The sequence below is a fragment of the Coturnix japonica genome, chromosome 7 (genome assembly GCF_054131305.1).
Source record: "Coturnix japonica strain WE chromosome 7, WE-NBRP24, whole genome shotgun sequence".
Taxonomy (NCBI): Eukaryota; Metazoa; Chordata; class Aves; order Galliformes; family Phasianidae; genus Coturnix; species Coturnix japonica.
In genome coordinates, this window is record NC_140669.1 from 15,857,439 (window position 1) to 15,884,848 (window position 27,410).

Here is a 27,410-nt window from a genome sequence, read left to right on the forward strand (position 1 = left end):
GCTGCCTGTAATGAGGAGCTTTGAGGGACTTTGCTGTTAATTTGGGAATAGAAGGCAAAGTCACTTTGCAAGCCCACGGAGAAGTTTGCTTTTCATTAGTCTTAAGTGCAATTGGCACCATTTTGCAAGTCATTAATGCATAAACTGGGAGATGCTGAAATATTAGTGACTTATTTTTATAAATATGCATTCAGGAACTGGGCATCTGCAACCTCCATTTATTCCAATGTGTCACCACCCTCTGATTCATCTTCACAGAACATCCCACTTCAGCTACCCAATAACTTCAACAGGCTGGGGGATTCACCCACACAACTGTCTCCTTATTGACTCACTCCATACAAGTTGATGACCTGGATACTCATTTACATTGAAGCCAATTGGTCTGAAATTGCATTTACTCTAAACACACATTATCATCCTGGCAGCATAAGGAGGCCTTAAAACTAGTTACAGCCTAATTCATTCCACGGTTACAATGCCAAAGTAGCTTAAAGCAGCCTAAGCATAGGGAAGACTGTAGCCAAAGGATTTCTGCCACTGACCACTTTAGAGTAGAATTTAACTTGATTTCAGTATTTACTGAACTGAGATTGAAATCCAGCTCAGCTGTGCTGGCAGTGAAATAGCATTTAACACAGCTAGGATTGAACATTAGTATATCCAGTTATCTCCAGTTGCTTCGGGTAAGGCATGATAGAAGGGAGCCAACTCAAAGGACAGGCACTGAATTTGTTGCAACTCAAGCCCTCATAAGATGGATACAAGAAAAAGATGCTCAAACAAGTTCATTTGTTCCTGACTTAACTCCCCTGCAACTTTCCAGTTACCATTATTACAAAATATCAGATAGCTAAACATTTGTCTTGATATCACAATACTACATAATGGAGTTGCATATAAATAAAAAAAATACACAGTCACATTCATTTTTTAAGATACAATGTCACATAATAGCATTTGTCTCTCAGATATTGCGGGTCGATTACAAATAGATCACACCAAATGATTTAAATGCATGCTAAAAATAAAGTTACGCTCAATGTTTGCAATGCAGCAACTAAGAGACTGAGAAATAAACAACTTCCCAGGCATTCACATCTCAAAGAGTGCTCTGCTCATTACTGTCTATCTTTATTTTCAGCATGTATTCATATCATTTGTATTTTCTATTCACCAATTACTGTTGCCATGTAACATGACTTATTACTATTTCCACACAGAACTAGAAGAACATGTGCAACTTCTGGCTAGACTAGGATACAAACTTTGGAAGACATTCAGTTGATACCAAGCTGCTTTATTAGAGGATGCAAAATATTCTCAGAAAACATTTAGGTAAAACTTGTACTACTGGCAAACTGAAATCAGCATCTGAAGTTGTCTTTTTTTACATATATATATATATATATACACATACACACACACACATATATATATACATACATATAATGACATGTTTGGGATATTTTTTAATCCACTTTCCAAAGGTAGAACTGGTCATTCACTGGGAACTAGGTATTCTACAGAGTATACAAATGGATATTTGTTTGTTTAGAGAAAAACTTCTCATGTTTAAAGGTTAACAGTTTCCAGCTAGTACAAGAGCATAACATACTAGCAATGCAGGTAAAGAAATGAGAATTCTCACATCCATTCAATCTCTATATTAGTCATCACCAACCTAGACCACTCTCCTTCCGAATGCCATTTTTGCCTTCAGCTTTTCTTCACTGCAGTCATTTGGAATCAACATGCATATTTTAGTCTCTTCCTATACAAATAGGCCCACTAACTGACTCAAGGAACCACAAACTACATGGGCCCGTTCACTCTGTTCCAGCATAGACCCCTTTATAACCTCTAGTTTTAGCTCCCAGTTCTCCTATTTGAAAACATTCCAAAAGCCATTTTTCCTCAGCCTCATTTTAAAGCCTGCTCACACATACTCACAGCCATTTTAGAACTTCATTCAGTATTTTAGTTACCCACTAATAATTTCATATCCATTCATACTTTAGTCTCTTTCCATAAGCAGCAGTGAATAGGTTATTTCATTAGATATGCTATGCAAACGAAGGTTTACTTCCATGTTTACCAAAGTTTTGAACAAAAAAAAAAAAAAGCATTGAGCTTTCCAATTTCATATACAAAAGTTACATTGACTCTGTTAGGATAATTCTTCCCAGGCATACAACACACCATACAGGCCTTAAAAAAGATCAAAATACGCACCTCCTGCACATACATTTAAGTAGCTTATAGAAATAAGCTATCACAAAGGGCAGGTCCAATATGTAAGAGTCAAAATAATTAGTAGCCTTCCATTAGCAGAGAACTCATATATACACTACTAATAAAGGACAAATTTCAAGGCATATTTTACATGCCCCATTAAACTGGTAGGACTAAGTTTGCACAAAATGTAATTGCCTTTTGATGTGAATAAAGCAAGAGAAGTCCAATCAGATGCAGTACAATCTAATTTATGACACAGCCCTAGAATTTTTGGATGATTAGTGTCACAATATCACAGTTAAATTTATTACAGTGTTAAGAGGTACACAGCCCTGTTGTAAATTATTTCCTTTTCTTTCCTGTACATCTGTGGTGACAGAATGAAGGTAAATTTCTCCCAGACTGTTTAGACAGCTCATTATTTCCCCTAAAGACTCCCATGCCATCACTAATCTCTACATTGGGTCATCATTCACTTAAAATACCAATTCACCACAACCAATGCCAAGCAGAAAATTTTGTTTCCTAGTTTCTCAATATTTTCAAGGACAGGGTTTCTTCTGAATCCTTTAAAAGTTGACAAGTTAGGAGCACTCCAACATATAAGGGTAAGACCCCTCCATAACCGGGGCATTTGCACTGGCTAGCTGCAGTACAGGTGATAACACTGTAGGGACACAAACATATTTAATATGCATTTTTATAAACAACAACTAATAATGAAATACAGTTTTAATGAGGTCAACAAGAAGCCATAGAGAGGATAAGTAATCAGGGTCAGAGCAACTGAGACCTTCCAGGAGTCCTGGGAAGTAGAAATGTTATGCAAGAGAAATACCAAATAGAATGTCCTCTAATAACCTTTATGTTAATTTAAGTTAATATATTAACATGAGAATACAGCCCTGCCTGGAAATGCCATCTCTACACTGTCACACTGAATAGAAGAGAGGACGTAATGAAAATTAGCAGTACAATTGTTTCTGATGAGCTTATCTAATAGACTTCAGTTACTGCAGCCAGATAAAGATCCCTGAAATACTTATGAAGCAGGCATAGCAGTGCACACAAATGAAATACATCCATTTAGACTGAAAAATATTAAGTAATTAAAGAGCAGGAGTTGAACTGCAATGCTGAAAATCAAATATAGCTATTTATTAAAATCTTGTAGAACTCAGCTTGCATTTGAATTTCGGGACAAAAATCAAGTAAACTACAGTGAAAACCCTGAAATAAAGTTACATATATATAGTTAACATTGGAACAACTAAAATCAGCCAGGTCAGGCTGTAATTGATGGAAGCTGTAAGGTGTTTTGACACTGTAGGCATAATAGTGTAAAAAACTGCACAGAAACATACTTGAGGCCAGAAACACAACAGAAATGAGTCAAGGAACAATTTTGTTGGGCAAACCCAATAGATCAGAGTGCCCAAAAGAGGGATGTTTCTGCAACAATCTTTTACGTCACTTGGAAAACATCAAGTTGTGCCTAGAGTGGACTTGGTGCAAAGGTAGCTTGGAGACCTCTCTGCAACCTGCCTAAATCAGTGGAAATGAGGGCAGCTTCCACACCAGTGACAGCATCACTTTCCATTTAAGAACATTCTTTTCTCTAAGGAACTCTACATAAGGGAATTTGGTTTTAATCTTCCCTTTTTCATGAAGAGCCATTAAAAAAAATAGAAAAGAAAATCTGACAGCTCACAAACACCAAACATTCCTGTTCCAACACAGAGAATTCACAGCTGTCAGATTCTGGTGTCAGCATAAGAGTTACACCTCCTGACTGCTTTCAGATTGGATTCATAACTTCCCTGTAAGAGACACTGCTTGTTTCTCAGTAGTGGATATGGCAGATAAAGTGAAAACATTTGGTAAAACTAAACTCTTTCCTACTAGCACAGTACAATCAGGCTGCTCACACATTAGACTGAACTTCCATTATGCAGAGCACTGAAGACTTCCAATGCACCTTAAGAAAAATGTTTAACAAGAGCAGCAATAACATCTGCTCTAAGCCACAAAGCCCCAGAAGAGTTCAAATGATACAACGGCACTTAGCACCACCTGCTAAACACTGCAGCAGTGAAGGATTCCTGCCCCCAGCTGAGGTACTGAGGTGTTCTTTGAATGGTACCCAGCCTGGGTGAACCACAGGAAAGCAGGACTGAATTCCAAGTTTTGAATATATTCCTGATCCTTGTGTAAATTCAACCTAGATGTTTGCGTTGCAACTCTTATTCATCTAAAGTCACACAAGAGAGACATTAATTTGAACTCTCATAGGTTTTAATTCCCTACTGTAAATAAACCATGAACAGCATCACTAGTGCACCTAGTCAACAGGAAGGATAAGTCATTCATCATGACCAAGCTACTAAACTCATGTTCTTAGACTTGTGAAGGTATAATTTGACTAACAGAGCACAGAATTAGGTTTTCTATTTGGGACTACCCATAAGGCTTAAGTTTACTGGGCGATAAAAAAGAGCAAGTCAGATTTCAACCAAAATGCACTGCATTTAAGTTGAAATGAACAGCAAATGACAGCTGGAGGTGAAGGAAGCAGCCTAAGAAGCCTCAGGGCAGGGCTTATAACCATGGTGTTGACAAGCCCTCAGGAAAAGTAGCATCAATAAAGGCTTAATACCACATCCAGGCAAATCCCATCCTCCTTTAAAGGCACTCGTTTACTAGTAGAGCCAAGGTTTCTTGGATATTTTGCTATATGACAGCCATATACACAGCCTTTAAGCAAGCACACTGAGAGGAAAGAGAATGACAGAGTAAATTAGAAACAAGTTTCCACTGAAGAAAATACAAGTTCACTGGATTTCAAAGCATACTAGCAACACTCCCAGACTGAAATGATAGACCTTTGTTCTGCCCAAATTACTTTGCTCCACATGAGTAAGTGCAGAGCTCTTAAAAATTTGTCTACGGGAGTAGAAAGATAATCCCTTAAGACAACAGTTGGAATTAAACTGATATGTGCTTTTTACCTATGCTTCTGAAAGCAGTAAATACTCAATTTCTTGCACACTACTGAAGTTTTGTTCTGCAGCTTGAATTGCAAGAACTGAGCACTCCCTAAAAGCCACTGCTGATAGCAATTAGCTCTCCTGTGCTCAGTTAATCCCATGACACCCGAACAAAAGGCAAGGAGGGAGCATTCTATGTTTATATAGGGGAAAACACCTTACAATGAAGGCTATTCAGAACAAGCTCTAGTCTTTGCCACACTTGAACTTCTTGTCAAATACTACAGTAAGCAATAAGAACTACTAGAAGTTTTATTCCATGTGTCATAGAACTCTACAGCTTTTAAGCACATGCAACGGGATCTTGAAATATCACAGGACATGTAACATCCAGCTTGGTTGATCGTCCTTTGAGTTATGGCCCTCACATAGCACCATAAAATCCTTAGCATTGCAAAGGACCATTAAAGGTCACCTAGTCCAACTTCCCATAAACAGGGACATCTACAGCAAGATCAGGTTGCCCAGCCCAGCCACGAAAGGCCCCAGAGATAAGACCTCCACCACATCTCTATACCCTTTTTCCAAAGCCACCCAGCTAAAGATCATATATCACATCAGTCTAACACTTGAATTCCAAGAAGAAATGCACGTTTTGGGGGTAGTAAGCCTTAGAAATGGTGAGTAACTAAGGCCCACAGTTTTCTGAAGCACAGATGGGAGAAATGCATTTTGTCATATCTAGCAAGCAATCCTTTGCATTGCTGTATTTGGTACTAAGGCCAATGGGGAAATTACAAGAGATTCATTGGCACCTTAATATTTAGCACAGATTAGCTCTTGTGCTGACAGCATACAGTAATAATACAGATTTGATTTAAACAATTGCACACAAAGAAATTCAGTCTACAGCATTTAGTTAATCATTACACCAGCAGCTGCACAGGCAGCAGCTCAGGTCCTCAGTGTTAGAAACAGGAGTCAGACTTGCAGGTCCCTTCCAACTCAGGATATCCTATGATTCTATAAAGCACCAGCCTACCTCTGACACAGCAATGCTCTGCAAACCTGTTCCCTTTAGTTTGCATCTCTCCGAAGAGATGAAACTCAATGCACTAGTTACAAGACAATTTCTGGAGGCAGAGGCCCCACCAAGTCCTAGAAAACCCTCAACAACCTGCAGTACAGAGATGCCCAGAAGAAACACAAGAGCTGCAGAGCTTAGACTCTGTTTGGGTACTAGAGCCCAGTTAAGAAATCACATGGGAGAAATAAAACTCAGTGCAATGTCAACCGAGGCTATACCTCTAAACCAGCAAATCAAAAACTGAAATCCACAAAGATACTCTCAAGTTCCATTCATTCAGATCAAGGCCAAAGGCTATGAGACTTCTTAAACCTTAACTCAATCTGGATCCACACTGTACAGCCTGACTCACCCACCACCTGATCTTCTCAGCTCAGAGCATTAATTCACCAGCTGTTTATTATATAATTGTGAACCATTCTTGTACTCCTGATAAAGCACTCAGTTCCAGTATCATAATCTTTGTAATCACATGTCCCCACATGAGACAGCTTTTGGCCCCTTTCAGATAACTATACACACTATTACAATTAAGTCACTAACAAATATACAACCCACTTTAATCCCCTTTAAGGTGCAAAACCAAAATAAGTACTAAGAAAGACTAATACAAATAGACAAGGTACCTCAGCACAAGCCTGCAATATCCAGTAGAAGACACACCCCTTCACCATCTCACAGCTCAGCAAATATTACCTCTTCTTATCCAAGAGAATTGTTAGAAGAGCACAATTTTTACAGCACACAGTAGGTCTGACCCTTTTCATACTCCCAGTCCCTCCTTCTGCATTAAACATTCCCCACCTGCTCCACCTCACCCTCCGCAATGTACAGGTGGCACCAATTATCCCAGAGCACTCAACAATTAATCTCACCAGGTCTCAGCTGCCTCCGGGGCCTCTCACATGTCCACGTTTTGTTACAGATATAAAAAATTCTACATGCATCTAGCAGAGCTGCATGTTTTATGTGTAGAAACTACATAAAGGAGCAGATACAAGCAACAAGAACGGAGCTTATTTACTTGCAAAAAAGATTCCTTATGTGATAGGTAAGCAACATCTCACTGAAAGTCCATAGTTAAGATGGCAAGACCACAAGGAGTCAGAAACTCCATCCTTTCTCTGTTTCATGGTGTGTGCTGATTAGAACACTGCCAAGAAAAAAAGCGTCTCTGAATCTAAGACCAAGGAGGGTTGAAAATTTTACCAACGTGATTAAAGCATGAGTTCAAACTCAACTTCTGCAACAGGCAAAGGGCAGCAATCCCTTTCTCTTTCTCCCCTCTGTATGCTTAGAATTGATATTACTTAATTCCACCCACTTTAGGGATAAAAAAAAAAAAAGATAACTAATAGTCTAGATGATGTGGGTTTTGAAGCTTGTTAAATGCCTAAAGGCACCGGTCTGACTATTCTTCTGAAACAAGCACTAATCCAGCCCTCCTGAGTAACATGCCGGTATTACCAGCCCAAAGGGCTCAACTAGACTGAGATGGAAGTCCAGAACCACGAATTTTACAAATAAGACCAACACAACGGAATGGTGAGACAGGAAGTGTAACAACAAAGGGACTAGTGCAATAGAAAAGTGTCACAAAAGGGAAAGTACTCACCCAACTCTGAAAATCCAGGCTCACAAGGGAAAACTTCACAATGGAAAGATTTCCAACCAGAGATCGTTCCCCAGCTGCAGTCAGCCCTTAAATGAGATCTAAGAGCGGTGCAGCCAGGCTCCACCCCTTCCAGTTGCACACATGAATTGCCTTCACCTGTGCTCTCAGGGCTGACCGGGTCCTTTCCCAGGTGCTCAATCAGTGGTTCAGGCCGGAACTCAGCAGTTCCCATATGCATGAGATCTCAATTAAATACTGCAATCTTTTACTCTTTGCTTTCCGATTCTTGTTTTCATCTTCATGCTTCAGTCAATGCCTGTTTTCACGTTTCTTCTCCACAAGGCCAAGAGTTCTGCAGAAGCTGAAATCCTCTGATAATTGCCGAGAACTTGTAAGAGGTGTTTTTGCAAGCAAGTCCTGGGCAAGAGTTGTGAAATCCTTTGTCTGAGGGACACAGATGGACAAGGCCAGGGGTAATGAGAGAGAGATAAACTGCAAATGAATGGTCGTAAAGTGGTCTTTTGTGTGGGCTGTGTGTGTGTGCTTAAAGGAGAACCAAAGTTCACACCTCTCATGTGTCCCAGGACTATTGGCAGGCTTACTGCTCTCTGCAGACTTTAAGACCTACACTTAACGTAACTGGGAACTCCTGCAGTAGCTTCAGGGGAGCCGTGCTAATTGATGCCAGAGGCTGATCTCAAAGCTCACTAGGAAGAGAGGTTATCTTCAGCAAAGCTTCTCTTCAGAGCTAATAAGAAACCTGGAAGTTCTCATTTTTACCCATAAAGCAGGATCTAAATACATCTGCACCTTGATCCCATTTGTCTCAGAATATTTGTGCTTCATTTGACAGTATTAAATTCCAGCACTTCAGAAATACATTTCTCAGTCTTTCTTGGTTTCTGCTTTGGTGACAAGCTTTTTCCTTTGATCTCGGTGTTAGAGTTTTCTCCGACATGCTCTTTGCTCCCATCTTTTACTGATCTGCTTCCAAGAACTGAACATTTTTAGTTCTCCCATTAGATTTTAGCTTTGGTATATTTTGATTTATTAGAGCTGGCAACAGGGCGCTATTTAAACACTGCTCCGTGTGTCTGAGCCAAGTCCTGCAGGTAGGGTGTCATGTTTGATTTCATGTTATCATTTCTTGTGCAGTCAGAGCAAAAGAAAAAACTGTTTATTATAAAAACCACTTTTGGAGACTGACTTTTCAGGTTTGGAAATGAATGTCATACAGCGTGGGGCTCCATCTGACGCTAGGATAAGAGAAATGCTGAACTATTACGCCAGCATGATAACAGTTGTACTTTACAGATAGCACTTCCCAGCCATAAATCTGAGGGCTGACTCTTGACACCAGTACAGCTGACCAGTGCTAGACTGTTACTGTTAGACATGTGCTTCTAGTGCAAATAAAGCACCATGTCAGGGTGAACCATCAGTTAATTCCTCTGCTATTAGCTCTGTAGTCATTGTAAGCACTTCCTGAGTCTGTGCTGCTAGAACCAGCTATTTCAGTTCACTCATGATTTTTTTCTACAGATGCAGCCATATTGTCCCCTCTTGATGGAGCATAGCGCACCAAAGCAGACAGAACACAAGGCATATACAGAAACTCTCATTAATGGCTGTAATGAACATGAGGTTTGGAGAGCATTGGTGTCCTAGACAAAGAATTTTATTTTCACGGTATAAAACAAGGAAAAAATTATAAACGGGCAGATTATGTCTTCAAAAAAGTGTTGGTGCTCCAGCCTGAGCACTACTGCACCACAGCACAGGCTGTGCCCGGGAGGGCAGCTGGGCTTCCAGAAACCACGTTTTCTGTCTAGGAAAATAATCCACAGTAGCCTTCCTTCTAAGACAGTTAGCAGCTCTTCTGCACACACAAGAGGAATTGCAGACTGCTAGAAAGCTCTCACCCTGCAATACCTTAACAGAGCCACAATGGTCCTAATCTTCCATAGCTCCACAGCCCAAGCCTGATCTGACCTTCACACATCTGAAAACGAAAAGAGATGGCAGCACACTGGGTACAGCCCATGCAACAAGAACTCAAGCTGACTGCACAGCCACGGAATTAAAGCAATCCTTTATGTTGTTTGCCTTCTTCTCTTTCACAGCTGCAAACACCAAAGGCTGACTCACACATGGACCAACATTTACCTACATGGGTATGCTAGAACATCTGCTGCCTGAATAGAACTACCCCTTAGGGCTATTGTTATTAAAATTTCAGTAATTTGTATTGATGGCCATGCAAGGAATCAATCCAACTGTTGTTCGGGATGGTGCTCCTCAGCTGGGCAGCTTGTTTTTCCCCAGGAATTGCATGTATCCCCCCCAGCTTAGGGAAGGATGAGTTAAAAATAGAAGGTGACATCTGGAAAACAGCTGGGGTTGGTGTGGTGATAGTGGAAGCAGAAATTGGTCTGAGATGTTTGTCTGTGATGAGTTGTGAACTGGTGTGTCCAACATCACTGACAAATGCTATAACAAATGTGGGAATGGGCCCCAAACGGCCTAAGCATCCTCATCATCATGTGTGGTTCTGTGTGCAGAGCTGTATCTACAGACCATGATGCTCACCAGGGGACTAATTCCCACTGCAATTCCCTTCCTTTTATGAACTTCATTCTGATCTTCACCTTTGCATTTCTTTTACTCAGACTTATCTTGTTTTATTTTCAATGTAAGTCATTTTTTCTCATATTAGCATTTATAACTTCTAACAATCTGGACACACACCTCTGTTTCCAGACTGTGATGAGCACCATCTCATTGGCACCCTACTCAGAATGTAAGTCTAAGCTTTTCCTCTTACTTTCTCCCATATAATAAACAGAAGACAGCTGCTTACATTCTCATCAGAATGAATCTTTAATTCTTCTGTCATCAGTTTTGAACACCTGAGTATGATTTTGATGTGATAAAGCTCTGGAATTGTAATATATAGATCTGCTTGTGATTTGTAAATGTCAGTGCATGCAGTACTCAGGCATTTGATTATTGAATGCCTTAAGCATACAGATGAGTATATTAAAGCATTTCATTCTTGTCAGATTTAACTAATCTTAATGCCTCTAAAAACATCCCTCCCATGCAGAAGTAATTTATTTCAGGACTTTTAAAATATTCTTTCATTTAAGCTACTCCCCTTGTCATTGTAAATGCCAGAACTTGTTTCAGTGGACAACATACTCACATCCTCAGAGTAACTCACTTCTGCCATATTCATGGACAGATAGCAAAGAATCTCAGAACTATTTGATTAAAAAAGGACCTTTCAAGGCCATCTGTCCCAAACCCCCTGCAGAAAGCAGGGACACCTACAGCTCCATCATGTGCTCACAGCCCCATCCAGCCTGACATCAGGTGTCCCCAGAGATGGGGTATCCACCACCACCCTTACTATAAAAACACGTTCTTTATATACAACATAAGAAAGAAGCGGAAAGCTGAAACAAGCAGAAGTCTAAAAGTCCCAAAAATCCCAGTCACAGTTATATACAGCACTGAATCCAGCTCACACGTCTTTGGATATAAATAGATATTCAGGCTGAAGCTGTGAAGTAAAAAGTAAAAAGAAAACTCTTCTTCATTCAAGTCTTCACAAAAACACAACAAATGTCACCTACTCTCTACTGGCAAAAGAACATGCTCTCTCCTAAGGTTACCCATTCTTGCTCATTTTGTCATTTGTTGGAGCCCTCCTTATTCTTCTTGCTGAGGTTTTTCCTAGTGGAATTCACCTTTGCTTCCTTGCTGCTATCATTGAATGTCTTCCCTAGCAAACCTTTTTGGTTCAGTACAGGCAGAAAATAAACATCATCTTTAAATCCCCAAGCTGACAATTCAAAATAATGTCCATGCAATTTTAGTTCTTTACATTCTGTATATTCAAAAAAATGACACTTGACAAAGAGCTGCAGAGCACTGCAAGTTTCATTCCCCAGTTCACAGAGGTGCAACCTGGGAGGAACAGCTTGAGCACTTTCCCACACCTCCATGTGTTTTTATCTGTTCTCTCTTAACGTACTTTGCATTGAAAAATATAAACACAGGTATGTACTATACTTTCAAGCAGGCTTGATTTGTCTTTTCTTACCTCAACAGGGCTACATGATTAGAGTTGAATATTATTTTTCCCAAGGCAAACTCAGTTGTAGCACTGTAAAGATGAAAGCAGATTTTTTGACATTAGATAACATAGCATCTCCAGTAAAACAGCCACTCTTGGATGAATGCAAAAGAATTATTTAACAAACTGTATTAAAAGCTGGGAAAAAAACTCAGTCCTATAATTCCCAGGAAGAATCTCAGTTTTGTTTTGTGTTTTGCTTTTTTCTTTTTCTTCCTTTGTTCCTGAACTTTGAGTTTGAGCAGTAGCAAAGCATCCTCTTTTTCATCTGATCTGTAGCTGACAGCATGACACCTCCCTGGAGAAACCTGGCTACTGAACGTTCTCCTGAACTTTACGAGAATTTTGGGGTAGCTAAGCATATAACATTGCATTAATGCTGCCTAAATTTCTGCAATTCTGCCTTCACTGGAACCCAGGAGATGAACAGTAACAGTCTCTCATACTCATTTTCAATTAAAGGGGGGAAAAAAAGCATAGGAATGCTACAGTTCTGCTACGGTATAATGGAGGGCTTCCACGGTCAATGCTGTATGTAATTAGTGAAAAGCATTACACTGGAGTGCCTTGTCAGCACCCTGCAGGGAATAACCTGTTCACGGATGCCAGTATGCTTAATTTCTCATGTGCTGCTTGGAAAGTTAACTCCACTGCAGCTTGAAAATGAACAATGAATGAGAGCGAACTTAAATGTTTATATCTTTATTCTGTGTTGTTGTTGTTTTGTTTTGTTGTTGTTGTTGTTGTTTTCTGATGGCATTGCAGCACAATGTAGTGTTAATGGAAAAATCCATCTCTGTTTCAGTAGAATGGATATAACACACCCACATAAAGAATGACATCCTTGGTCTCCAGGGCCCGCTGAGCAGCTGGTATGTACATGGCTACAATGTTCTCTTCCTTGAGAAAGAGGGAGAAAATGTTTCCTACCTAGCAAATGTATCTCATAGCGCTGAGAACTCTGCATACTGTGACACCACACTCTCATAGTATCTCCTTCCTTGGCTATCATAGCACAAGCTCAGCTTGGACAAACTGGCCCTGAGTAGAAAGAAGAGGTGGAACAGTGAGGTGGCTGTTCTGAACATTCACACTGAGAAGCCAGCTAGGGAAAAATAGTGATGTTTCACCACTGCTTCATGGATTTGATCAATGCATGGTAAATCCAACCTTTGGTTACTCCCTTTTCTATACAGAAAAGCCATACCTAGCACTTCTAAAGGAAATGCAGCAAGGATGAGCATTAAGCACCCACAGAGTCTTGGATTCGGTCCTAACCCTCAAACATATTTTTACATCTAAAGGGAGTACTACATCCTCACATAAAAAACATAAAGGAAAGAGTAAGAATGGGTTTCTGTAACATAGCAGCATTTGGTAACACAAATGTGGCTACATTCAGCAGACAGCCTTGCTCCTTTTGTAAGGAAGTGCTGATTCTTTTCTTTCCCTGTTCTCCTTCTGCCACAGGACAGGCCCATGCCGGGCTGAAATAACCACAAATGTTTTCTCTCAAATTCAGGAAGATTATTTAAAAGAGAAAAAAAAAAAAAAAAAAAAAAAAAAAAAAAAAAAAAAAAGTTCTCAACTATTTTCTATTTTTTGGAAAATAAAGATTACCAAAAGCAGAGAAATACATACTTATGCACTTAATTACTACTTCTACAGTATCCATTTATGATCCAGTTGTCATTACGTAATGAAATGAATTGTTCAGCCTCACTAGTGAAATTCTACATTAGCACATCCTGTAATTGTGGCTACTTTAAATTAACGGCATCCAGGTTCCTGGTTAGTAATAATTTAACAGCCACGTGATTAGCATTTTCAATTAAAAGGAATACAATTCATGAAGCTGATCAAGGCATCAACCCTCTCCATTGTGCACCTGCTGAATCTATGAGCTTGAGTTACACAGAAGAAGGAGTTACAGGGTAAGGAATTAGCCTTTGCCCCTTGCCTCAGGCATGTAATTGAAACCATGTACTGGACCTCTTGGTGAGGACTCTACAAAATTGCTGCAGGCAAATAATAAATGGATTCTTAGTTCTTACATGTTGATGCACATTCAAGCACACACATACACAAAAACCTCCAAGCATTGCACTGGAAATGCTCAGGACCTGAATATCAGTCATTGGCCAACATTTTAAATCCCTTAAAATCCAGGTAGCCTCAGAGGGATGGATCTGGTCTGTTGTATTCTGAAAAGCCCACGGGATCTGATTCACGTTATATATTTGTTGTAGTTCATTAAGAGATAACAAGCATTGAGCTTCCAACAGTAAACCTGCAGATTCAATCCTTACTTCCTACAAGCTTGAATGAGAGTAACTTCCCTTTAAACATCATAGTTAGTAAAATTCCCTAAAATGAATATTTCATTTCAATACTGAGGACTGAATTTCCTGGATTTTGCAAGTCCACAATCCCTAATACACACACTATCTATTTATGTATTCTCTTGCTGCCCTCATACTAAGTCAAAGAAAGTTATTTGGATGACATGTATGCCATAAACTTCCACAGGACTCTAGAAAGTCAGTTTAATGACATCAGCCATTTTGTTGGACAGCCAAAGCCAGCTGAAGTCATACTAACTCTGCTTCCTACACTAGACAGAGATTGTACTGGGAAAAAAAACCACAACTAAAATGGAAGCACTCTCTGATCGAAATAAGCTCAGAGCTGTTTTTTTTAGCCTTCATCTGTGATCTTCCACTTTTTTATTTCAGAATTGACTTACTCATTATTTGCACTAGTAGAGCCAGTGCAAGTAAAGGTCTATTCTGACAAAATATGAGCATTTCAACATCAGGAACATTCACAGAGATATTGATCTTTGATTTAGCCCTGCCCCCATGTGGTCTCATGCTTGGTTTTCTTTTAATAGAAGCAGTGCTGCCAAACTCTTCCAACATTTACAGTACTTTATTTACAGTTTCAGGCTTGGTCTGACTACCAGATCCATTTTTTGCCTATTTCTCACTCTGTTTCATTCAGGCAAATTCTAATTAGATCTGTACAAATCTTCCTGTAAGATACGACTGAGGGGCTGCCTTTTGGTAAGATTCAGGTTTGTAGATAACACTGTAATTCAGCAGAAATGTATCACAGTCATAGCATGGGACTGACACTAAAGATGGGACGAATTCTCAGATACATTCCTTTCCAATCCAAGGGTAAACGAAGACCAAAAGGTCTGCTTATACCAGTACTGAACAGAGAGTTCAAGGGACTCCCAGCAGAGAAGGGAAAGGTTGTTGCACATAGTTCAGTAAGTGCAAGTATATGCTATTTTATCTGTGCTGCATTCACACACATATACACATCCTCCCATGAAAGTCACTAGATTTTATATTGAAACAGGACAATTGTAGAAATGTATCTAAAAATATGTATGAATTTAAAATTGAAAGTTGACATAAGACTATGCACTGATTGCTCTTCCAGTAGAATTTATAGACTCTGAATCAGAGTTTTATAGGGCCAGGTGAACATCTGCAGGAGACAAGAAAAGCAATAGGACAAGGCAGTACTATTCATATAAGTCTGGAGAGGTTTTATGTCATGAAAGTTCATCTACAGTATTTTAGATTAGCTCCCAAGTGCAATATTAAGTTGTACCAAGGAAAAAAAGAAATTGTAAATATTTGTATCTGCCAAGTTACAACCAAAATCAATACCTGAAGAAACTTCTTATCCCTTGCTATCACATCAGACGTTCCCAGGTAACGCTCATCCTTGACTATAACTACACATCCTGATGGCTCACTTTTCAAAAGGCACACGTTGAAATGAGACTTTCCACACCTATTTCAGCATGAAGCCCTCTGTTATATTACTGCATTCAGAAATAACTGTGTAAAAGGAACTCCAAAGCCCCAGATATAACACTCTGAAGGCTCAGACAGCCAGGAGCTGGAAGGATTCCACCTTCACTGATTCCACTTTGTATTTCTGTAGAAAGATTCTGTTGCCCATCTTTTTGTTCAGCTACATCACAGTGGTCCATCACTGGAGGACTCTTACAGCCAAAGATCTGTGAATACATTCAGAGTCCATTTATTCATACTGTGAACAGAAAATCTTTGCAATGTCTTGAAACAAGCGAAGCAGAAAGTTTTACCATCCAAAATAGAGATTATTGCTTTTCCCTTCAAGAAGCTTCTGAAGTTATGCTCTGAAGTAACCTTACTACCAATCAAAGCTAGTTATGAGTACTTATGACTGCAGATGCTGACTTCTGATAATAAATCATGATATAATGGCTCTCTTACAGTCAGTTCTACCAGTGCCAGAGTCTGCTGGCTCAAGCTGCCCTATATGCCCTTGTGTTAATTACTTTGACTAACTACAGGAGAGACTTATTAAATTTACTGATTGCTGCATCCACAAACCAATATTTTCTAATAATTCTACATTAGTAAGCAGAGTATAGGCCTCTTTAGCACTGATAATTTTATATTGGCTTATATTGTCTTTGTACAAACTCTGTAAAATTATCCTTTATTTATCATCATAGTATCATAGTCTTGTGTGGGTTGGAAGGGACCTTAGAGATCGTCGAGTCCAACCCCCATCTGCTACCTGTGTAGCAGAACGGCACTTCTACCACTTGTGCCACAGGGGATTCGAACCCGGGCCTCCGGTGTTGCAACGTGGCATTCCTACCACTGTGCCACCAGGGCACACACACACACACATTATATTATATAACATATATATATATATAGGATGTTCCAAGATTCAGTGGTTACAGTTTCTATGTGCTTTTCATGGCCCTCACCATGGGGTAATTTTTCTTTAAACTTCAAAATTTTAACTTTTTGCCATCAATAAAACAGGCAAATATTAGATAGTTTTGATATCAACATGTATTGAACCACCAAAATATCTACCTCATTTCATTTACATCTTCTTCCAACATGATCACAGAGATGCTCTAAGACTTCAGATACTATTTTATAATACTACTTTCTATTACTGGGTATCAGTAGCTCTCTTTGATCTCTCAATGTAAGAAAGAACATTAGTAAATCAGATGTGTCTTCAGCATTTTAATGGCATTATACCTCTTATTTGGCAGGTATAAATCAGGAAATAAATTCTTTAAGTCAGCTTCTTCCTTACTATGCTTTCCATCTTCTCCTGTCACTGATTGATTTCTGAAATTCCTGCCTTTCCTCTTCAGTTAACCATAAGTTATTGCATTTTAGTCTTCTAAAAGCACAACTTCAGACAACCTTTTTACTTTGCTTATCTAGAAGCATACTCCTAATGTCATCCTTTCTCTAGGTACATTAAACTTTGGTCTCTGAGGTCCAGAGTTAGTGACTCCTCTTCTCTACTTTTAATTAGTATAATTACTTATTTCTGTGCTTCACCAGATACTGCTGGCAGAATCCAAGGAAGGGAGCTTTACAGACCTGCTTCTATTACTACAAGGAAACAAACCCAAAGCTTCAGATTTATTTGAAAGATAATGTAACAGAACTCTAATTTCTGTGCCTCTATTGCATTATCTTCCATTCATGTAATTCCCTACAGCTCTTTAGATAGTTATCTTGGGTAAGAGCCTGTGTAACACAGCACAGGCTGCTCAGTACAGGAGCATTAAGGGGTCATTAAGTACATTGGCAGTCAGTACCACGGGGAACACAGCGTAATTAGGTTAAGGACCCAAGGCTTCCTATGGTTCACAAAGTTCCCCAGCCTGCTTTATAGCATTGCAGCCTTGTCCTGAATTTCAGCAGAGCTCCATCCCCATTTCTAACTACTTTTTGTGTTTCAACTCCTGTGCAGTATGACATATACTTTGCAAAGGATGTTTCAGAAGCCAATGGCTGAGCCAAGAGAACATTTCCATGGCCAAATCATTTACCTTTATTTGGAGCAAGAAGTGTTAAACAACACATTTTAGAAGTTATTTATACTGAAAATATTAACAACATATTCCAAACATGGAGACATTTTAGAACAATAAATCAAAGAGCAAGTCACTACACAGCAGTTTTGTCACTGAGCTGCTATTTTAGCAGGTGAAGGAATGATAGGTACCTTGTCTACCATCACAAAGCAGAGTTTTATGGGCCTCTAGTGTTTTGGAAGTAAGCCAGGCAATTAAATAATGAGGGATTTGGACACGAGTCAGAAAGAAATTATTTAGAATATTAAGAAGAAAGAATGATAGTTGACAAAAAGAAATATACATGTATGTATATATAATTGACCATGTTAGGAAAAAAAAAAAAAAAAAGCCCAATGTTTCACAAATGACTGGTCAGAGACAATCAGCTATTTGCTCTCAGTTTTGCTGGCTTAATTTCCCTGTACTCCAGCATTAAAATGCATGCAAGTATCCCATGATTTTCAGCTCCTTAACTGTTATTTTACTGTTGACAGATCACAGCCAAACAGGGGGATGGATTAGTCACATCGCTAAAGTAGCACAAGATGGGATGGAAGATTATTCATTATATACATAATTATCAATGGAAAAAGAACACAGACAGAAAAAGGATTATGCATCTATTTGTAGATGGAAATTCTAATAGGAAGAGCTGTGGCAAAACACTGTTCTCCACTTAAATCCAGACTTTTAATGAGGTTAACTCAAAAATGAAATGGAAATTATGAAACTTTTTAGCTATGAACACAAGTATCCCAGAATTCTGTATGTGAAGAATATGAGCCATGCCCCTCAATTCAGCCATTCATACTGAATGTTCCCAGCATGTTTACATTCCTAGAACTCAAATTTTGAAGCACTCCAGGTCAGAGTTCTGGAAATCATATAAACACACACACACACACACACAAAAAAAAAAAAAAAAAAGCAGCTAAGCCTTTGAATTCCGAGCAGGAACTTCTATGGCTATGGGATATCTATCTCTGGAAGTCTAACTTAAGCAACTCCCTACTTCTTCCATAATCTACCTTGGACAAAAAAAGGAAAGACCCATATCCTAACTTCCAGACATTTTGCTTTGCTCATTTTGCTTTGCACCAGCCAACACCTCCTCAACTGTCTGATCAAAAGCATTTGCTCAAAAGATGACTCCAAGTTTATTGACTTCTGAAACCTTTCCTCTAAAAGTGGATCAATAAAGCCACTGTTGGCCAAGAAAAGAAGAAGAAAAACAATCACTCATTCTCATCAATACTTTCACATTTACATCCATCAAGACAGATGAGAGAAACAGAGACCATGCAGATCTAGTGTGTTTCCCAGGACACGTGCTGGAAGGAACTGTGTGTGCATGGAGTTATACCTGCACATCAGACATCTCCAAAGACATCAAAACCAAACCATCTACTAGACAGCCAAAGTAGGAGAGAGAGTACTTTTTCACATAAACTTAAGCCCTAGGGATAAATTTCTAGACGTGGCTTAAAATGATATCTGTGGCTTTCCTTCTTCTGCTTCTCAGTAACCAGCATTGATTGGTTGAGCTTAATATAGCCCTGTGCATGCAAACTAGGTACAAAAACATTGTTAGCACTAGAAAAATCACCTGCCATTAAACTGCATACTGCAGTTGCAAATTTAGCATGTTCATAAATTGAAAGCCTGAGAGAAGTACAGAATGTCTCCAGAACGACAGCACAGAATATTAATAAGCTTGAAATATATTTAGAGTGAATGAGATGGGATTAATAATGTCCCCAAGATAAGCAATGTTTTTTTCTTCAGATGATCGATCCAGGTTTTACTTTATTACCATTTTATAGGTGTTTGGTGGAGCATCTGAAACAAATGGGAGGTTCCAAAGTTTGCTAGTGAGCAGCTTTGCCCATATTTCAAGATTATTTCATCTCACACGATTTCATAGAGGTTTCAGCTGAGCAGCAAATGACTGAATGGGCCAAAGCAGTTTAGGGTGTGATTTCAAAAAGCTGGCTCGTGACATTGGCTTGGTCTCTGAAAGCCCCTTTTTTTCCCCCAGCTCATTTTTAAGGCTTCAGGGCTCCTTATGGACTAAACAAGGATAGATCTTTCTCACCAGCACTGCCAAATTCTCTACTGCATTTTGACATGACTCCCAAAGGAGAGGTTGAGAGGACGGGTATCACCAGAGCCCAGAGGTAACGGTGCTCTTCTGGAATATAGAGATAGAGACTGAAAATATTTCTATGTGTGTGAAGCACAATTTACTGAGCCATCTTTCTTGGTGCATGCAGCCTGTGCTCGAGGTCAGAGGGATCATATTCTCTTTCTTCTTTCTGGAAAATAAGGTCACATACTAAAAGAAGGTCAAAGGAAGTGCAAAACATAGTGCAGTGCTACTACTGTGAATGAACCTGAACTAGGAACTTCTTGCATCAAAAGGCTAGCATCCAGGCCTGTTATCTCCCATGTTGAGTATGTGCTTCACATGCTTTGTCTTTAACACTCAGCCCTCAGAAAGCCAGGGCAACTGGTTGAATATGAATGCTATGCAGTAGCAGAGAGAATTCTGTGGGTTTAGTATGCAAAATAGTCACAGAAATTGGACCAGATGATCACCACAAACAGCAAAAGGGAAATCTGCAAAGATAAATTTTAGACTGAAAGGCAAGTGAGACACCTCCTCTAGACACCAAGTCAGCTTAGCAATTTCATGAACTCAGAGTCCAAGATTAAAGATACTGCACTTTCCAGTGTCCATCTATAGTTAAGAAGCTTTCTGAACAGCATGCTTAATCTTTATGTTTCCTCCTTCATGTGCTTAAATCAGCATTCATGAGTCCCCCACAGGCACCAGGTTATACATTTTAAAAGCAGCTTTGCTGTACCTGAGACTCAGATCTCTAAGGGCATTTAACTGGATGCCTCCCACTGTTATCATTTAAGAAGTCAGGAGCAAAAATGCCAGTAAAAATTTGATCCAGTAAGTCTTTTTTCTGCAGCCTCAGCCCTTAAGGTTTTAGTTCTTATGCTAGGGACTATCATTGTAGTTACAAAAAGCTTATATTCAAACATGGCATAAATACAAGATTTCAATTCCTGAAAAGTGATTTTGAAACACAAGATAAATATGCCACAGCTCCTATGCAGCATAGTTTCCAACTTATTTTACTGCTGACTATCATCCTAAAATGAGATTTTATACAACTCAATCTAAAAATGGAAGCTTATCAGAGGACTGCTGATAGACTCTTCATAATAGGTTATATGCTAATGCATTTAAAAGTCCTTACTACCAACCTAATTTTTTTTAAAAAAGAGAGAAACAGAAGAATGAAACATGACCACCAATGCAGTCTTTTCACTTTGAAAAGATCTTAGTGCATCTCCACTTAAATACATTACCTGAGGGTAATTAACCTTACTGTTGCCAGAAAAACTAATTGTTATCTCCTTAAAAGAATCGCTTCAGGGAACTCGACAAAAGTTGAACTCTTCTACTAATTAGATTTTAATGAGCTACCCAGTGAAGATGACAGAATTACACCAGGACTACAATTTTTTCCTTTACAATTACTGTTGAATTACAATGGACTAATCACACCTCTACAAGCATACCCCTACATGCACAGCTTTGCATTTAGTTACAATACTACAACCTATCCCCCAGAAAGTGAAAGGGGTCAGCTTCTCACCTCTTCGCACCATTTTATCCCAAGCTCACAGCATATTTTGTCACTCTTCTGAGTCTAGACATTGGTAAATACAAGACATTAAGCAATCAAAGATAGCATGAAGAATCATAGAATGGCTTAGGTTGGATGAGATCTTTAAGATCATCCAGTTCCAACACCTCACACCATGGGCAGCAACTAAATCTGGCTGCTCAGGACCCCATCCAGCCTTAGCCTCAATGCCTCCAGAGATGGGCCATCCACAGTCTCTCTGGGCAACCTGTTCTAGTGCCTCTTCACACAGTTAGTAAAAGATTTCTTCCTCACACCTAGCATAAATCTCCCTCCTTTTAGTTTAAAGCCACTCCCCCTTGCCCTATCACTATCAGGCTGTGTAAAATGACAGCATCTTGCCTGTCTGTAAACTCCCTTCAAGCACTGGAACTCAGCAATGAAGTCTCCCCAGAGCCTTCTCTTCTCCAAGCTAAGCAATCCCTGGGGCCCACGCCTGGATATAGTACTCCACAAAGGACTTCATGAGGGCAGAGCAGAGAGTGACAGTCATCTCCCTCTCCCTGCTACCACCCCTCTGTAGAGGCAGCCCAGGATACTGTTGGCCTTCAGGGCTGCAGAAGAACTCTACTGGCTTGTGTACAGCTTTTCGTCCACCAAGATGCTTAAGTCCTCCTCCACAGTGCTGCCCTCAATGAATTCTTCTCCCACTCTGTACTCACATCTGAATTACCCCCAACCCAAGTGCAACACCTTGTGCTTAGCCTTGTTAAACCTCATTAGATCCTCATGTGCCCACTTTTCAAGCATATCCAGGGTTCTCTGGATTGCATCTCTTATCTACTGCATCAGCTGTACCACTCAGCTCACTCTGTCAATGTGTCTCGTTATCAGGATTACCATTTTACAAATTTTAGTTCAGAAAGAAATTTTATTTGACACGGGCTGACAGTGATCTCAGAATTATAAGGGAAGAAGCAAGAAAAGCAGAAGAAAATTCCCCCCTGCACAAGGGTTTAAAATCACTCACGTTTATTTACTGGATCTCTGCTCTCTGCCCTACAGAAGCATTCCGTACACTAAATTCTTTCACTCCATCTAAAGCCTTTGGGCTTAGGAAAGGGGTCAAGCAGAAGCCTGTGAAGCAGGAGGAAAAAAAAAAAAAATTGCATTTGGTGCTCTAATGGGCTCTTTTGAGCTCCTGTGAGAGCTGGACTTGAAACATCTAACCTTGACCTTATCACATTGCACCAAGCACAAGACTTGCTAACAGTTCTCTAAACGTTACTTTATTGTATTTGACTTGAAGATGTCTCAAAGCTTTGTTCCTTTTTGCTAAAACTCAACAAACATTTTCCAGTAATGAGGGGTAGCACTGAACATCCCTGAACAAGGAAAATACAGGTGTTTTCCTCTGTACTCATGCTTTTGATAAAACTCATTGATCTTAGCTACATTTACTAAGATTACACAAATAACCACACTTCTGTTCATTTCCATTCTCAGTAATGAAAACCCTTAGTTTAAGAGAATTTTTATGCAGATATGCAGTATTACTCAGCTCCGTAATCTCATACGCTTGAAATATTATTTTCCTTAGAAAGTTTGTAACTTACTATTAAGCATTAATATCTGCATTATCAATAATTCTTAAGAAAAACCTGGATGTAAGTAGAAATAGGCATATTGTGGTAACTGGAAATTCCCAAGTTTCTGAAAATAGGTATTTGACTTGTATTTTTTCTTATTATCAGTTGGCATCAGCCAGAGTACTGACTGATGTCATAGGCTGGTAAATCTATAAAAACAGATACATAGAAGCAAAGTAAAACATTTTCCAGAGATAATTTGCAACTGAAAATGTGGGGGAAAATAGTAATTTTTTAATATATTTAAATATCAAGGGAAAAGAAGAATGCAACATTTCTTTAATCTAAGCTATTTTTAGTCATCTAAGCTATTTTTAGTCATTTAAAGCTTTCACATACTTTTAATCTATGATTCTCTTTTCCCCTATGATTTTATTTTATGTTTTTAAAGTAAATGTTACCACAAGAGAGAAAAAATAAAAACCACGTGTTAGTCACATAAACATAATTGAATTATTGTGATCAATAGCAGGGAGAAAATAATACGCAATATGGTATTTGATCAGAATATTGAAGTAAAAGGCAAAAATAAACAACAGGAGCATTTCTGTCTGAACTCATGCTGCTGCCTTTGATTAGAAACTAACAAGCAGGCAAACTGACCACCTTGAATAGATCAAAAAGGATTTTTTCCAACTCTCTTCAGAGAATATTTACAACTGCAAATCTGACTGAAGAGCACACACTGGAGTAAGAGCAGGGCCCCTCTAGTCTGAATGAAATCCAGCTCCATAGCAGCACTGAAGCTATTTTAGGTATTTGATTTAGCACCCCTTCTCACAGCAAAATCAACAGAAAATGTGATTTAGCTATCCATTTCTTCTAGATGTCTTAACGTGCACTTTTCAAGGATGCTTAGAAATAACCTGTGTTATTTCCATCCTTTTACGGAAAGCTACAACACAGAGAGATGCGATGTTACCCAATGTCAATAGGGTTGGCAGCAGGGCTGGAACATCCAGCAGAGCATCAGTGGTCCCCTAATCCACCAGGGATCAAGAGACAGAGGCCCCACGCATTGAAAACTGGTTTGCCCCAAGAGATGCTCATACATCTGAAAACACCCTTGATGAGATAGTTTGGATGCCAGACAGTGGGGAATCGGATCTAAACAGGACATTTGAAGTTCTTCTCCTGAGCACCTAAGCACACAATAAACCTGTTCCACTGCATATTTGTTTTCCTCTACACTCACCCATAGATGCACCTTCACCATTGCCTATCTCAGTCACTGCATATATATTACTTAGGAAAAGAAAAAATCCACCAAGACCACAAACAGTAAAATCCCCGCATGGAAATAACTTCTCATAAGCTACACAGAAATCAGCCCCTCTTTAAGATGACACTGTTCCCAGTGTTTGTCTTCTTCACTTTCACACACATTATATATAGCCTTAAACAACACAGGGACTCTGTTGGATATGATTTAATGCCTTGATTTATTGAACTGAATAAAGATAGAGCTCCCGCTTGACACATTTTCATTTCTTCATGGCAAGTAATTAGCCTTCATATTGCCAAAGGGCTCTTCAACTGCCCTGTCAGTGCTGTCCTAATCTAATGAAAATACAGCATCTTATCATAGTAAGACATTTACATTATTCACATATTGCTTACCAGTAGCTTCTCATTAGCTCCAGACTTCCTAACTTCAGTGGCTTATTCACTGCAAATGAACAGAAAAATATGATGCTCAGTAAGGAGAAGCATCACTCAACTGCAACCATGCCTTGGGTCAAAACAAGGTTTTCTGACATCACTAAGCCAATGATTTTAAATAGACTATGTTAGCATACGTAGCCTAGAATACAGTTACATGGTTTTTGGCTATATATTTATTCTTCAGCTTTCTCAGAGCTGCATCTTGTCATCTAGCACAGCCTCCAATAGCAGGTTATAATTCATACCTTAAGAGTCATAAGTTCACTCTAATTTGTCCTCCTGATGAGCAGTTCACAGTTATCTGATTGCAAACCTGAATTTCCCTTCCATCAAGCTGCCAGCTCTCTAGCCAAGAAGTAAAACATATAACTACATCACTGCATGTATTTCAGCCTACCACAAGCAAAGAGAAAAAATAAAAATAAAAAGAAGAAAGAAAGAAAGGGGGTTAATTCTGCTACGAATCCAGTACCTGGCACATATACTGCTAAGAAAGCTGTTTCAACTTGCATCTGGTCTACTGGAGACGTGCTTGGTCTATGCCATGTAAAGTCTAAGACTAGTTTGATACAAAAGGGCAAAATGAGGAATAAGGCCCTCACAAACACAAGAACTTCATGGCTTTACTCAGATCCTGTCTACCACAGGAGACATGAGGAGCTGAAGGAAAATCTCACTGCTTCATGATTAATTCTAACAGGGAAGATAGAGAGAAGGAAGCCAAACAGACTTAGTCTCCTCTACCCTCTATCCTATCAGTATGCTGTTTTTACTAACTAAAACATTTAAAAACAATATGGAAAACACTGCTGGGAAGTGAGAAGCAAACGGTTCAGAAAAAGAGAAGTTGAACAATGATCCTGAGCCTTCACTCAGCTTCAGCTGTTGTCTCTTACCTGAACTGCAAGGTGTACATGAATTACTGATGCACAATAAGAGAAGAATTGTTTACATTGTTTACAATCAGCTAATAGGATGATCTTAGTCTACAGCACCCTGGTTTGTTAAGTAATCTTTAAGGAGTAGAATAAAAAGACTCTTGTGGGTGTTAAAACAAAAAACAGCAGTAATAAGAACACAGAAAAGAGAGTGTAGGAAGAGAGAAGGAAAAACACAGAAATGTTAAATCATGATAGAACTCCATATAAAAACTTTAACAAAGGGGGAAAAAAAGGGGAAAACTCTAAAAAGAAAAAAATGGTATTTTCACCTTCAGATAAAAGCTACTAAAGGAAAAATATGAAATACGAAAGAATATTTTCTCTTAAAAAAGTACTTTACACTTTTCAATTCTTGTATTTCCCCTGGGGTTTGTATATTTCGGTCACAGTTATCCAATTAAAATGAAAAGTCTGCATTATCCTTTAGGCGAGGACAGCTGCCAACTGCTAAGTTTTATAAAGTCTTTAATCTTGTCCATAAATATTTAAAAATAATCGGTTGGTACACAAGCAAAGTAAGAAATCAAAGGCATAAACTCAACAGTAACCTCTGCATTGTCTGAATGGAGATGAAATACAAGAAAAAAAATAATCATGACTACTTTTTTTTATGTTAAAATTACTATTAAAATATATGTGGCCAACTTTTCTGATCCTTTTCCCCATTTCCTTCTTCTCACATAGAGCAGTGAAGAGAAAACTAAAAATACTTCAAAACTAAAATTACTTTTTCAGACAAATTTTACAGCACAGCAAAGAAATAATCTTTGCCACCTTATTCTGGTTTCGATGTTAATTAGTTGCTTTTCAAGCACAGCCTTCAGTAAACGGTAATATCTTTTTGTGATACATTGGATATATAGAGACTATGTGCTCAGTATCCATTGGTATAAACATACTTCAACATGCAAGGAGACAACAGGCATCATTCACAACAGCTGGTCTATGTAACTTCAGTATCAGCACATCCTTACACATGCTATGCCATCTAAAAGCATATAATCTCATTTAGATCGACATACATTTGACCATAAAGTTAGCAGCTTAAGTCACAACCAGGAGCAAGGAGTCTGATGTGGTCTGTTTCTACAGGCTACGGGCACAGGAACATATCTAGGAGAAGGCAACATTCAAACACATGTCTGAGGAAAACACTGATGCAAAAGCTCCACACCCCATCAGAGACAACTGGCAGCTCTTGCTTGGATACAGGATATTCTGGCTGATGTTAAACTGAAGGATTTGTAAACCTTCATGTGGTTTGCTTTGAAAGTAGGGTCTCCTATTTGTTCCTGTAGAAACTACAGCAGATACAAAGAGCACAATGACTGTTTTTAATGGAGCACATTTTCAGCTACAAAATATTGTTTTTCAACATAGTCACCACCAATAACTGTGCATTTTTGCCAGCTACCAACATGCTCACACTGTAGAAACTCAGGATGGAAAGCACAGTGATCACTGTCAGTCTAATAAACAATCACACCATGGCAAGGATTTCTCTTAATCCT

The 27,410-nt window shown here is 39.0% G+C and overlaps 1 protein-coding gene across 5 annotated transcripts in view; it reads right to left on the minus strand.

Moving 5' to 3' along the window:
• The window catches only part of GALNT3 (polypeptide N-acetylgalactosaminyltransferase 3), a 245,118-nt gene that overhangs the window by 178,186 nt on the left and 39,522 nt on the right, over nt 1-27,410 (minus strand). Inside the window, exon 15 of one of the 5 annotated variants that reach the window (XM_085552406.1) lies at nt 24,914-24,962. The exons of the other annotated variants lie outside the window; for them this stretch is intronic. The gene's annotated coding sequence lies outside the window, so the exon portion shown is untranslated. The remainder of the gene's footprint in view (nt 1-24,913; nt 24,963-27,410) is intronic. 5 annotated transcript variants of the gene reach the window in all.